Raw genomic sequence first — 11,279 nt, forward strand, 5'->3', positions numbered from 1 at the left:
TTTTGTAACTTTATTCTGCATAAAACATGTAACAATGTAAAATGATTTAAGAGGGTTTGTTTAGGGGTAGAGTTGAGGCTGGGGCAGGGTAGGGGTTAGTTGGGCAACTGGTGGTGAGAAACTCTTAAGGCCTGGCTAGTAGCTCAGGACTTGAAATTTTGACCCCTGCACTAGCCTCCATTTTTACATCTTTATAGCAATCATGATGCTCGGGCTTGACAAAGGGGGAGGAGCTCCTCAAACATGTAGCAATAGCAACACCACTGCTACTCTGCAAAACTTTGCAGCTGTGAGAATGCTGCTGTTTCACAGCATGCGGCAGGTCCAGTGGCTTTGATTCTACACTATTCAGTGGGGATCTAGGTCAGTCAGACTTTTTCACACAGCATTTTTGCTGGCCAAGGAGAACTGTCTGTTCTCCATCTCATGGTCAAGACAAGCTGTGTTACACTCCTCTGTTTGTGAGTGCATTTTATGACTATTAATTTTAGTATGAGTGCAGTCAAATACGTATTTGATTGCCCTCAGGTCTTCATCCCCTGTCTTCTGCTTTATTTTTTGTTCATTTTCATATTCATTATTTATCCATTACAAACTCACCTAAAGCAAGATAGCCAAGAGTCTTCCAGAGTTTTGCTTTGTTCCACCATAACAAACTATACCTTTCACACATCCACACATTCCTGTTTTTTAGCTCTCAACAAGGTTGGAGGAGTTGAAGCGAATAATACCATAATCACCAGGCCTGTAGCCTGCCTGATGCCATGTTCAAAATTCCCCAGCAAAATTATTAACCTCTGTCTGACAAAGGTGATCCCCATCAAGGGTACAGAAAGAAAAACCCCTCCCCAAAAGGAGGCCCCAGCCCGGAGCATTATATAATAGCAACAACAATCATAAATATAGCTGCAAGCAGCAATAAAGGTGGCCAAGCAGTAGAACCGGTTATAGCGCATGAGAAGATGATGTAGTTAGCAAGAGAAATAGGAGGACATGATTTAATGAATTTAAAAAAACAATGAAATTCAAAATGGCCGCCGACCTTGGGGACCTTTGTTACCCATATTGTATTTGGCAGTCATGATTTTGAGTTTTCATATGAATAACAAGTTTAACATACTGCACTAGTGATATAAATGCACATTTATGCAATTGGTTGCAATGTCAAAAAGTGATTGGCTTGTGGCGGCCATATTGATTTTGGGATCGGGCCAGTTTCTACAACTGTGGTAGTAGACGTCGCCCTGGACATATGTGCAAAGTTTGGAGTTATTCTGATAAATGGTTTTGAGAGTTTAGGTTGTTGACAGAATATTGCACAATCCAAAATGGCTGCCAAACCATGTGACCAATAGAGCTATAATGAGCACAGCATAAGCTCATACAGCAAGTTGTACATCTGTAGCTTTAGCGGTTCTGGAGATGCAGGTTTTTGAATATTTGCATAAATTGTCGCACAAACCAGGATGGCTGCCACATCATGTGACCTATGACCTTTATATTGTAATAAGCTCTGCAGAGCACTGGGCTCTGCCATTGTGCAAAGTTTCATGAGTTTTTGACTAATAGAGAACTTGTTACAGGCATTTGAAAAAGTGGTGGAATAATAATAAAAATAATAATAAATATAGCTGCAAGCAGCAATAAAAGGTTGGCAAGCAGTAGAGCCGGTCAATCGCATGAGAAGATATTGTAGTTAGAGAGATTAAAAAAAAGGACATGATTTTATGAATTATTTTTAAAAAACAAATTCAAAATGGCCGCCGACCTTGGTGACCTCTGGAAGCCATATTGTATTTGGCAGTTATGATGTTGAGTTATCATATGTAAAACAAGTTTAACATAGTTCACTAGTAATATAAATGCACATTTATGCAATTGGATGCAATGTCAAAAAGTGATTGGCTTGTGGCGGCCATATTGATTTGGGGATCGGGCCTGGTTTTACAACCGTGGTAGTAGAGGTTGCCCTGGATATATGTGGAAAGTTTTGTGTTATTCTGATACATGGTTTCAGAGTTTAAGTTGTTTGCAGAATATTGCACCATCCAAAATGGCCTCAAAAACTATGTGGTCACATGACTTGTAACAAACATATATGATTGTAGAGCTATGCATCTCATTATAAAGCAATTTGCATATCTGTAGCTTTAGCGTTTATGAAAAAACTGATTTTTGAAAATTGTCAAAAATAGGTTTACTTAAACCAAGATGGCCGCCAGAGCATGTGACCTATGGCCTTTATGTTACCAAGGTTTAAACACAGCACGGTTCTCTACCATTGTTCCAAATTTCATGAGTTTTTACATAACGGTGTGGCAATAATTACCATTTGAAAAAAAGAGCATCAAAATAATATAAATATTTGTCGAATTTGACACAATTCAATATGGCCGCCGAACCATGTGGCCAATTGACTTGTAATGTTTAGTTGTGAATGCAGATCATACCATGACCATACACAGCAATTTGTAGATATGTAGCTTTATCAGTTTCTGAGAAATGGATGTTTGAATATGGAGCTGAATATAATCACCTAAAACAAGATGGCTGCCAGGCAATGTGACCTATGACCTTTATGTTGCAAAAGATTGGGCATAGCATAGAGCTTTACCATTGGGCCAAGTTGCATCAGTTTGTGAGTAACAGTGTGCTTATAACAGACTTTTGTAAAAAAGGCCATAACAATAATAACACTTTCTAAACATCATAGGCTTGCAGCGGCCATTTTGATTGTGGGATCGGGCCTATTTCTACAACCGTGGCAGAAGAGGTCGCCCTGGACATATGTGCAAAGTTATTCTGATAAATGGTTTCAGAGTTTAAGTTGTTGACAGAATATTGCACAATCCAAAATGGCTGCCAAACCATGTGACCAATAGCGCTACAATTGGCACGTGTGGCAACAGAGCAAAGCATAAGATCACACAGCAAGTTGCACATCTGCAGCTTTAGCGGTTCTGGAGATGCAGGTTTCTGAATAGTTCACAAAAATCGTCACAAAAAACAAGATGGCTGCCACATCATGTGTCCTATGACCTTTATATTATAATAAGCTCTGCAGAGCACAGTGCTGTAGCATTGTGCAAAGTTTCATACGTTTTTGAGTTACAGAGCACTTATTACAGGCATTTGAAAAAAGTGGCGGAATAATAACAATAATAATAATAATCTGAACAGATACAATAGGTGTCTAGCAACTTCGTTGCTTGGCCATCTAATAATAATAAATATAGCTGCAAGCAGCAATAAAGGTGGCCAAGCAGTAGAGCCGGTCATAGTACATGAGAAGATGTTGTAGTTAGAGGGATAAAAAAAAGGACATGATTTTATGAATTTTACAAAAAAATTCAAAATGGCCGCCGACCTCGGTGACCTCTGGATGCCATTTTGTATTTGGCAGTTATGATGTTGAGTTATCATATGTATAACATGTATAACATACTTCAATAGTGATAGAAATGCACATTTATGCAATTTGATGCAATGTTAAAAGTGATTGGCTTGTGTCCGCCATATTGATTTTGGGATCGGGCCTGGTTTTACAACAGTGGTAGAAGAGGTAGCCCTGGGCATATGTGCAAAGTTTGGCGTTTTTCTGATGAATGGTTTCAGAGTTTAAGTTCATATAAGGCTGGTATGTTGCGCTTAGTGTTGTGTCTTCCCACTAGTGTTAGTTTCTACGTGTATATCATAAACTCTGTGATATTTGAATGTTTCTAAGTGTCTATGAATTTAATGAATGCTGTATTGTGAATATTAATAAACCCTTTCCCAATTCTACAAATATGAGTATTTTAAAGTGATAGTGACAATTATGTAAATGGTGTTTGAACTTGGTGATTAATAAAACTATGAACCATATGTTAAAGTGACATTAAACCCTCAGATTTTTTAACATAAACCAATACTGTAATGTGTGCCTTACTGTAATCCATGGTTGTTTCCCTTCTCTTTGCTGCTCTTCCTTTTAAATCCTCATGTCTTCTCATGCTCTGCAGAACTCCCCTTTGCAGCTCAGGGCCTCTTCCTGTAGTGCTGGCTCAGGTTACAAGCCTATAGAAACTAATACACAGACACCGTATATCCATTCCTGAGACAAGGCAGTCTGCTGCAAAACAGAAGTTCTGCAGAGCATGAGAACAGATACAGATTTAAAAGGAAGAGCAGCAAAAAGAAGGAAAACAACCATGGATTACAGTAAAGCACACATTACACTATTGTTTTATGTTAAAAAATCTGAGGGTTTAATGTCACTTTAATGAGTGATTCATTTTATCTATCTCTTGTGATTTATGGTGAGAAGTGTTCCAGGGGTTTGATAAACCACGTTAGTCCAAAAAATGTGTTTCTTTAAAATATATCAAATAGGTTTCCAGTGTTACAAGTGCATTATACGATATTCATTCTTAATTTTCAGTGCCTCTATGCACCAGTTCTTCTGGAGAGATTTTTCAAGCCAACATCGGATATTGTCTATGATACTTACTCTGCCCCTCATATATTATTAAGCCTCAAACAGTTTGAACTCACAAAGTGACCACGTCACAATTTTTTCTTTGGAATTATTGGTTACTATTTTCTCCCTGGGGGAGAAAGTGATCACTTATCTGCACAAATAACCTTTTGGAGTTTAATAAGGATAGTTATTATAATTGGTTCACAGAGGCACTGAAAAATAAGAATGAATATCGTATAATGCACTTGTAACACTGGAAACCTATTTGATATATTTTAAAGAAACACATTTTTTGGACTAACGTGGTTTATCAAACCCCTGGAACACTTCTCACCATAAATCACAAGAGATAGATAAAAATGAATCACTCATTAACATATGGTTCATAGTTGTATTAATCACCAAGTTCAAACAGCATTTACATAATTGTCACTATCACTTTAAAATACTCCTATTTATAGAATTGGGAAAGGGTTTATTAATATTCACAATATAGCATTCATTAAATTCATAGACACTTAGAAACATTCAAATATCACAGAGTTTATGATATACACGTAGAAACTAACACTAGTGGGAAGACACAACACTAAGCGCAACATACCAGACTTATATGAACATTACTTATATACATTGTTGCAGCCGGTGATTAGGTGTGTTCTTCTCCCTCCTAGCGTAACTAAATTGAACAAAGTATTCAGAGTTTAAGTTGTTTGCAGCATTGTGCAACGTTTCATGAGTTTTTGACTTAGAGCACTTGTTACAGACATTTGAAAGCAGCGGCGGAATAATAATAATAATAATAATAATAATAATAATAATCTGAACAGATACAATAGGTGTCCTTGCAATTTCGTTGCTTGGCCACCTAAATATAGCTGCAAGCAGCAATAAAGGTGGTTAATCCAAAATGGCTGCCAAACCATGCGGTCACATGACTTGTGATAAACATATATGACTGGAGAGCTCAGTATAATCTCACATATTAATTTGTATATCTATAGCCTTAGCGGTTATGAAAAAACAGATGTTTGAAAATGGTCAAAAACAGGTTTGCTTAAATGAAGATGGCCGCCAGAGCACGTGACCTATGACCTTTATGTTGACAAAGATTAAAAACAACACAGTTCTCTACCATTGGGCCAAATTTCATGAGTTTTTACATTACGGTGTGGCTATAATTAGCATTTGGAAAAAAAAAAGCATCAAAGTGATAGAAATATTTGTCGAATTTGACACAATTCAATATGGCCACCAAACCATGTGACCAATTGACTTGTAATGTTCAGTTGTGAATGCAGATCATACCATGACTATACACAGCAATTTATAGATCTGTAGCTTTATCAGTTTCTGAGAAACGGATGTTTGAATATGGAGCTGCATATAATCACCTAATACAAGATGGCTGCCAGGCAATGTGACCTATGATCGTTATGTTGCAAAAGATTGGGCATAGCATAGAGCTTTACCATTGGGCCAAGTTGCATCAGTTTGTGAGTAACAGTGCCCTTATAACAGGCTTTTGAAAAAAAGGCCATAACAATAATAACACTATCTAAACATGATTGGCTTGCAGCGGCCATTTTGATTTTGGGATTGGGCCAGTTTCTACAACCGCGGTAGAAGAGGTCGCCCTGGACATATGTGCAAAGTTTTGAGTTATTCTGATAAATTGTTTCAGAGTTTAAGTAGTTGACAGAATATTGCACAATCCAAAATGGCTGCCAAACCATGTGACCAATAGAGCTATAATGAGCACATGTGGCAACAGAGCAAAGCATAAGCTCACACAGCAAGTTGTACATCTGTAGCTTTAGCGGTTCTGGATAAGCAGGTTTTTTTATATTTGCAAAAATTGTCGCAAAAACCAAGATGACTGCCATATCATATGACCTATGACCTTTATATTGTAATAGGCTCTGCAGAGCATAGGGCTCTACCATTGTGCAAAGTTTCATGAGTTTTTGATCAACAGAGCACTTGTTACAGGCAGCGGCGGAATAATAATAAAAATAATAATAATCTGAACAAATACAATAGGTGTCCTTGCAACTTCGTTGCTTGGCCACCTAATAATAATAATAATTGGCACAATAACAAGAGGTGTCCTTGCAACTTGCCAAACCATGTGACCAATAGAGCTATAATGAACACCATGTGGCAACAGAGCAAAGCATAACCTCACAGAGCAAGTTGTACATCTGAAGCTTTAGCGGTTCTGGAGATGCAGGTTTCTGAATCTTTGCAAAAATTGTTGCAAAAAACAAGATGGCTGCCACATCATGTGACCTATGACCTTTATATTGCAATAAGCTCTGCAGAGCACATGGCTCTACCATTGTGCAAAGTTTCATGAGTTTTTGACTAACAGAGCACTTATTACAGGCATTTGAAAAAGTGGCGGAATAATAAAAATAATAATGATAATCTGAACAGATACAATAGGTGTCCTTGCAACTTCTTTGCTTGGCCACCTAATAATAATAATAATCTTACCAATAACAATAGGTGTCCTTGCAACTTTGTTGCTTGGCCACCTAATAATAATAATAATAATAATAATCTTACCAATAACAATAGGTGTCCTTGCAACTTCGTTGCTTTGCCACCTAAAAATAAATATAGCTGCAAGCAGCAATAAAGGTAGTCCAGCAGTAGAGCCGGTCATAGCACATCAGAAGATATTGTACTTAGAGAGAGAAAAAGCAGGACATGATTTCATGGATTATACAAAAAACTTAAATTCAAAATGGCCGCCGACCTTGGTGACCTTTTGGAACTAGAGCTGCAACAATTATTCGATTAAGTCGATTAAAATCGACGATGGAAAACGTTGTCAACGTTTTCCATCGTCGATTCGTCGGCTAAAATTCAAATTTCCCGCTCGCCGCTCACGCCCGCCTCTTACGCCCGCCTCTTACGCCACGCCCACGTCGGTTCAGCCGCTCGCGCCTACGCTGGTATACCCGCTCACGCTACGCCACGTCCACACTGAGGACATGCGTCTGGCCCTCTCCTCCCGGTGAGCTTCCCTACTCGCCGCTGCCCGCCGACAACACCGTCATTCAAGGTAAGTTGTGATCGGCCGGGAGCTTTTTAATGTTTCCCGTGTGTTGTTTTTTTTTTAAAGCGGCACACTGCAGACCCCCCCTTACAAGGTTCAGCAAAAAATCGCCCTGTTCCCTACTCGGCTTGCAGCGCTTCTCCCTTCCCTTCTCTGTTTAACTGTCTCTCTCTGACTGGACCCTTGAGGGAGGTTGAGTTGCTCAGGGCGCTGAAAGAGTCCAAGCCTCATAAAGCACCAGGACCTGACGGATTCACACTCTTCTATTACAAACGGTTCTCCTCCCTCCTTGCGAAACCTTTCCTAGGGGCATTTAATTCACTTCTAGACGGCCATGCAATTCCGGCGGACACTTTATGGGCGGCCATTACGGTTATCCTGAAAGAGGGAAAATATCAATCCCATTGTGCTAACTACCACCCTTTCTCCCTGCTCAATGTAGACCTAAAACTACTTACGAAAATCCTAGCCAATAGATTACTACCCCATATGACAGGACTGATCAAAGCAGACCAGGTGGGATTCATACCGGGCAGGGAGGCTAAAGATAACACGACACGAACCCTGAACTGCAATGAATTTAGCTAGGTCAATAGACATCGCCACCATTCTCCTATCCACAGATGCAGAGAAGGTGTTCGATAGGGTGAACTGGGTTTTTCTGAAGACGACCCTGGCTCACATAGGAGTAGGAACCAAGATCTCCACATGGATAGAGAGATTATATAACCACCCGACAGCTCATGTCCGACTGAACGGGGTGGCTTCTGCTGACTTTTCAATGGCACACGTCAGGGATGCCCATTATCTCCCCTCCTGTTTGTGCTGACCCTTGAGCCCTTCTTATGTCACATTCAAAACAACCCGAATATCCCGGGACTCTCTGCAGGAAGGTCGATCCATAAAGTGGCAGGCTATGAGGATGACTCGCTCTTTTTTGTGACAAGTCCTGCTACCTCCCTGCCAAACCTTTTCGAGGAACTGGCCCACTACAAAGCCCTGTCCAATTTTACGATCAACTTGCAGAAGTCAGAGTCCTTGAATCTTAACGTACCCAACACGATTATCGAATCCTTTTCCTCCTATTTCCTGTTCAAATGGTTTCGACATAGTATCAAATATCTGGGGATCTACTTAACCCCCTCCCTCGGAGGGATTTTCTCAGCCAACTTTATGCCGTACTCCAGAGATTTCTGGAGTAAAGTGGCAAAGATCTGTCACAAATTGACGGGGGTTAGTTTGGGATCAGACCCGGCTGAATATCTCCTGCATCTAGCTCCCATGCCCCTGCGCCGCTACAAGAGATCCCTTCTAGTGCACTTACTCAGTGCAGCGAAAATGTGCATCCCCCTGTACTGGAAGCGCACATCTGCACCACCGGTCTCACTGTGGCTGGCAAGGGTCAGAGAGATCTATAGAATGGAGGATCTCCTGGCCTCTGCCAATCATAGAGTTATCCAGTTCAATCGAACCTGGTTCTACTGGACAGAATTCACTACATCCCAGAAATACATGCCCCTACTGCGCGAGGTGCGATAAAAAAATCACGAGAAATCCATGGAGATGCGGGACTGCATCTATGGCGTAATTTCCTGTGGGGGACGGTCAGGCATACACATGGCCGGATCACTCTCAGAAAGGACCAAAAACCACTGGGGATTCGTAGCTGAACGTCTGTATATTTCCTCCCTACTATCTTCTTATCCTTCTTCCGCTCCCTTCCACTCTCCCCTCCTATTCCCTCACCCTCATTCCATCCTTCTCAATCAACAAACGTAGATGGACACGGCAACCAATGTTCCCTAATCATATATGTTATGGCATAGAGGATCTCTACAGCTTCAAGAAGTGCGGGAATATGACTGCTTACAAAAATGTTAACCATGTGCTTCCATACAGCTATGTTGATTTTTCCTGACTTATCGTTTGTACACTATGTACGACTATTATTTTTCCACTGTATTGAAAAATCCTATAAATAAAGAATTTAAAAAAAACAAACGCTCTCTTTGCAAGGGTTCTGTGGGTATCTGTTCAAGATATGTTACATCTATTCATGTCTTAAAAACTACATTTTCACAGAATAAAATCCCCTTGAAATAACAATGGGTTTCCTTATGATATTAGTGTAAAGAGACAAAAGCAGTGCAATTGTGCAGTTTAGCTTTTTAGTTTGTGTTCCTGTGGGCAGGGTTTAGTAACTGTCAATTCAAACCTTACCAGCAGAACAGGAAGTGAGGGCAGGTCTGCAGAACAGACATCCAGGAAACAGTTTGGAATTCAACTGATTATTATTTCACTCCCAAGCTAAATCTATTATTGGCTTGACATGCACGTGTGAACACGAGGAGTGATTATTATTGTATATTGACAATGTGAGGGAGAAGAAAGTAGGCCATGGAAGAAACGTAAAGTGTGAACACCTAAACGTAGCAAATTCTATAGGTTAATTGATTGTGTGACCTGAATTTGCAACCCCAAGGTGAACAGGAACAAACAATTTATTTTCAGAGTACATACTTGCCAGGGTAGATACAACTGAATCAGAGAATTGTCACTTGTCATATACAGGTCTTAAAGGTGCTTACTGAATGTAGGGCAATTGGATATTTTTTAAAAGCTCAAGAATATCAGTCGCTGGGAAGTAACGGAAAGAAGTTGTTGAATTTCCCCAATTGTACCGTCCGAACAGCAACCATGCCAAAACGAAAGGCTGAAGGAGATGCAAAAGTTGACAAGTCCAAAGCAAAGGATGAGCCACAAAGGAGATCTGCCCGGCTATCTTCTAAACCAGTTCCAGCTAAAGCAGAGGCAAAACCCAAGAAGGCTCCAGCTGCTCCAAAGAAAGTTGAAAAGGCTCCCAAAGGCAAGAAAGGAAAGGGAGATGCCACCAATGCTGGAGAGAATGGAGACGCAAAGTCTGATCAGGCACAGAAAGCAGAGGCGTCTGGTGATGCCAAGTTAACTTCTTGAATTTTGATAATTGTGTACTTCTGGTGACTGTACAGTTTGAAATACTATTTTTTATCAAGTTTTATAACAATACAGAACTTTGTTTTACTTTTTATTTTAAGTTGTGCTTGGCCAATGCTTTGTGGGTTTTAATGGGCAGGGTGTGACGTGACAGTGCGATCTTCACTTATTTAACAGCTACATTGAGCCCCTGTGTTTTTACTCCCTCCACATGAAATTGGCATATAATTTACGTTATGGTTTCCTCCATTTTGTGGGAATTTAGGCAGCTATTCAAGCCTTTACTGTGCCCCGGGTCCTTGGTTTGAAGAAGATGGTAAAGCCAAAGTGCACAGGTGCCTGTCTGAAGCAATTTCCATTCTCAAAATGTGAAGCATCAATCCTATTACTGATAAATGTTAATGGTTTTCATAGGGAAATGTATTCTCGGGGGTGGGAAGTGAAGTCTATCATTTAGTGTCCTACCTGATTTGCAATGCCTAATAATTACATTTTAAATAAATCTCGGACTTTGCTAAAAAAAAAAAAAAAAAAAGCTCAAGAATATGCACATGCAAAGATTACAAATGTTTTTTAAGCTGCTCAAGATTGCATGTTTGGAATCAGCACAACTTTACCACCTTCAGTAAGCTATATGAAACTTCCCATACCGACCATGTTCTACTTATGTAGGTATTGCAGGAAAATGGCAATCATTTTATTCACAAACTAGAAGTAAAAGGTGCTAACTATTTTGGCAACACGAACACAATCTACTCTTTGAACCCTTGTGTATCTGAA

General features: G+C 39.9%; 1 pseudogene; it reads left to right on the plus strand.

The window, feature by feature from the left end:
* The first annotated feature begins 10,162 nt into the window (after positions 1–10,162).
* Positions 10,163–10,562, plus strand: LOC108798724 (annotated as a pseudogene).
* Positions 10,563–11,279: the final 717 nt, after the last annotated feature.

The sequence above is a fragment of the Nanorana parkeri genome, unplaced genomic scaffold, assembly GCF_000935625.1.
Source record: "Nanorana parkeri isolate BGI_ZX_2015 unplaced genomic scaffold, ASM93562v1 scaffold1543, whole genome shotgun sequence".
Classification (NCBI taxonomy): Eukaryota; Metazoa; Chordata; class Amphibia; order Anura; family Dicroglossidae; genus Nanorana; species Nanorana parkeri.